Consider the following 3,947-nt stretch of genomic DNA (forward strand, 5'->3'; position numbering starts at 1 on the left):
AAAAAAAAATCATCATGAATTTTGGCGCAAAAAAAACGCCTTACTATACTATGTCGAAAAAAAATGCCATTTTTCAAACATGTTGTAAAAACGTGCCATATGATGAAATAATGTAAAGGAGGGCGTGAAAAACACTCCAGAAAGGTTTTCTTTGAAAAAAAAATCATCATGAATTTTGGCGCAAAAAAAAACGCCTTACTATACTATGTCGAAAAAAAAATGCCATTTTTCAAACATGTTGTAAAAACGTGCCATATGATGAAATAATGTAAAGGAGGGCGTGAAAAACACTCCAGAAAGGTTTTCTTTGAAAAAAAAAATCATCATGAATTTTGGCGCAAAAAAAACGCCTTACTATACTATGTCGAAAAAAAATGCCATTTTTCAAACATGTTGTAAAAACGTGCCATATGATGAAATAATGTAAAGGAGGGCGTGAAAAACACTCCAGAAAGGTTTTCTTTGAAAAAAAAATCATCATGAATTTTGGCGCAAAAAAAAACGCCTTACTATACTATGTCGAAAAAAAATGCCATTTTTCAAACATGTTGTAAAAACGTGCCATATGATGAAATAATGTAAAGGAGGGCGTGAAAAACACTCCAGAAAGGTTTTCTTTGAAAAAAAAATCATCATGAATTTTGGCGCAAAAAAAACGCCTTACTATACTATGTCGAAAAAAAATGCCATTTTTCAAACATGTTGTAAAAACGTGCCATATGATGAAATAATGTAAAGGAGGGCGTGAAAAACACTCCAGAAAGGTTTTCTTTGAAAAAAAAAACATCATGAATTTTGGCGCAAAAAAAACGCCTTACTATACTATGTCGAAAAAAAATGCCATTTTTCAAACATGTTGTAAAAACGTGCCATATGATGAAATAATGTAAAGGAGGGCGTGAAAAACACTCCAGAAAGGTTTTCTTTGAAAAAAAAACCATCATGAATTTTGGCGCAAAAAAAACGCCTTACTATACTATGTCGAAAAAAAATGCCATTTTTCAAACATGTTGTAAAAACGTGCCATATGATGAAATAATGTAAAGGAGGGCGTGAAAAACACTCCAGAAAGGTTTTCTTTGAAAAAAAAAAACATCATGAATTTTGGCGCAAAAAAAACGCCTTACTATACTATGTCGAAAAAAAATGCCATTTTTCAAACATGTTGTAAAAACGTGCCATATGATGAAATAATGTAAAGGAGGGCGTGAAAAACACTCCAGAAAGGTTTTCTTTGAAAAAAAAAATCATCATGAATTTTGGCGCAAAAAAAACGCCTTACTATACTATGTCGAAAAAAAATGCCATTTTTCAAACATGTTGTAAAAACGTGCCATATGATGAAATAATGTAAAGGAGGGCGTGAAAAACACTCCAGAAAGGTTTTCTTTGAAAAAAAAATCATCATGAATTTTGGCGCAAAAAAAACGCCTTACTATACTATGTCGAAAAAAAATGCCATTTTTCAAACATGTTGTAAAAACGTGCCATATGATGAAATAATGTAAAGGAGGGCGTGAAAAACACTCCAGAAAGGTTTTCTTTGAAAAAAAAATCATCATGAATTTTGGCGCAAAAAAAACGCCTTACTATACTATGTCGAAAAAAAATGCCATTTTTCAAACATGTTGTAAAAACGTGCCATATGATGAAATAATGTAAAGGAGGGCGTGAAAAACACTCCAGAAAGGTTTTCTTTGAAAAAAAAATCATCATGAATTTTGGCGCAAAAAAAACGCCTTACTATACTATGTCGAAAAAAAATGCCATTTTTCAAACATGTTGTAAAAACGTGCCATATGATGAAATAATGTAAAGGAGGGCGTGAAAAACACTCCAGAAAGGTTTTCTTTGAAAAAAAAAATCATCATGAATTTTGGCGCAAACAAAAACGCCTTACTATACTATGTCGAAAAAAAATGCCATTTTTCAAACACGTTGTAAAAACGTGCCATATGATGAAATAATGTAAAGGAGGGCGTGAAAAACTGCTGCTGAAGCTGCCTTACACCAGCTGCCATGTGACATCACAGGTTTCAAATGGAACGTGCGTGGTGCATCCCCGCAAACGAAGTGAACCTGCTGGACTCTCGTTCTGTGATGGGAGATCTAGGATGGGTGGCCTACCCAAAGAATGGGATCTCCTAGCAGGTCACTTGGCAGTTGGATAGTGATGTGGTGTGAGCAGAGAGAATCAGAATAAGACGGGGAGTCGCAGACAGTGACAGACTGAGATAGACAAAGTGTGTGAGAGAAAACTGGAAAGAAACCAGGATTCCTGTGACCTCGAGAACACAAGTCCACGGCCTCCTCCTGCTTTGACCTCCAGGATCAAAAATCACTGCTGAAAAATAACGAGGGCAAATGAAAGTCAGGAAGACGATGATAAATTGTAGATCTCAACGGCAGAATTAGTTCTATACTATGACGTTTTTTGGGCGACATGCTATACTATGATGTTCCTTGGACGACATGCGATACTATGACGTTTTTAGAGCGACATGGTACACGATGACGTTTTTAGAGCGACATGCTATACGATGACGTTTTTAGAGCGACATGCTACACGATGACGCTTTTAGAGCGACATGCTATACTATGACGTTTTTAGAGCGACATGCTATACTATGACGTTTTTTGAGCGACATGATATACTATGACGATTTTTGGACCAAAGGCTATACTATCACGTTTTTTGGGTGACATGCTGTACTATGACGTTTTTAGAGCGACATGCTATACGATGACGGTTTTAGAGCGACATGCTATACGATGACGTTTTTTGAGCGACATGCTATACTATGACCTTTTTTGGGCGACATGCTATAGGATGACGTTTTTTGGACGACATGCTGTACTATGACGTTTTTAGAGCGACATGCTATACTATGACGTTTTTTGAGCGACATGATATACTATGACGATTTTTGGACCAAAGGCTATACTATCACGTTTTTTGGGTGACATGCTATTCTATGACGTTTTTAGAGCGACATGCTATACGATGACGTTTTTAGAGTGACATGCTATACGATGACGTTTTTTGAGCGACATGCTATACTATGACGATTTTTGGACCAAAGGCTATACTATGACGTTTTTTGGACGACATGCTGTACTATGACGTTTTTAGAGCGACATGCTATACGATGACGGTTTTAGAGCGACATGCTATACGACGACGTTTTTAGAGCGACATGCTATACTATGACCTTTTTTGGGCGACATGCTATAGGATGACGTTTTTTGGACGACATGCTGTACTATGACGTTTTTAGAATGACATGCTATACTATGATGTTTTAAGAGCGACATGCTATACTACGATGTTTCTTGGACTACATGCTATACTATGATGTTTTTTTGGACGACATGCTATACTATGATGTGTTTTGGACGACATGCTGACCTATGACGTTTTTTGAGCCACATGCTATACTATGACATTTTTAGAGTGACATGCTATAGAATGATGTTTTTAGAGCAACGTGCTATACTATGACGTTTTTTGGGCGACATGCTATACTATGATGTTCCTTGGACGACATGCTATACTATGACGTTTTTAGAGCGACATGCTACACGATGACGTTTTTAGAGCGACATGCTATAGGATGACGTTTTTTGGACGACATGCTGTACTATGACATTTTTAGAGCGACATACTATACGATGAAGTTTTTAGAGCGACATGCTATACTATGACGTTTTTAGAGCGACATGCTATACTATGACGTTTTTTGGGCGACATGTTATACTATGATGTTTTTCGGACGACATGCTAAACTATGACGTTTTTTGAGCCACATGCTATACTATGGCATTTTTAGAGTGACATGGTATAGGATGACGTTTTTAGAGCGACATGTTATACCATGACGTTTTTTGGGCGACATGCTATACTATGATGGTTTTTAGATGACATGCTGAACTATGACTTTTTTTGA

Source organism: Amphiprion ocellaris, chromosome 10 (genome assembly GCF_022539595.1).
Source record: "Amphiprion ocellaris isolate individual 3 ecotype Okinawa chromosome 10, ASM2253959v1, whole genome shotgun sequence".
Classification (NCBI taxonomy): domain Eukaryota; kingdom Metazoa; phylum Chordata; class Actinopteri; family Pomacentridae; genus Amphiprion; species Amphiprion ocellaris.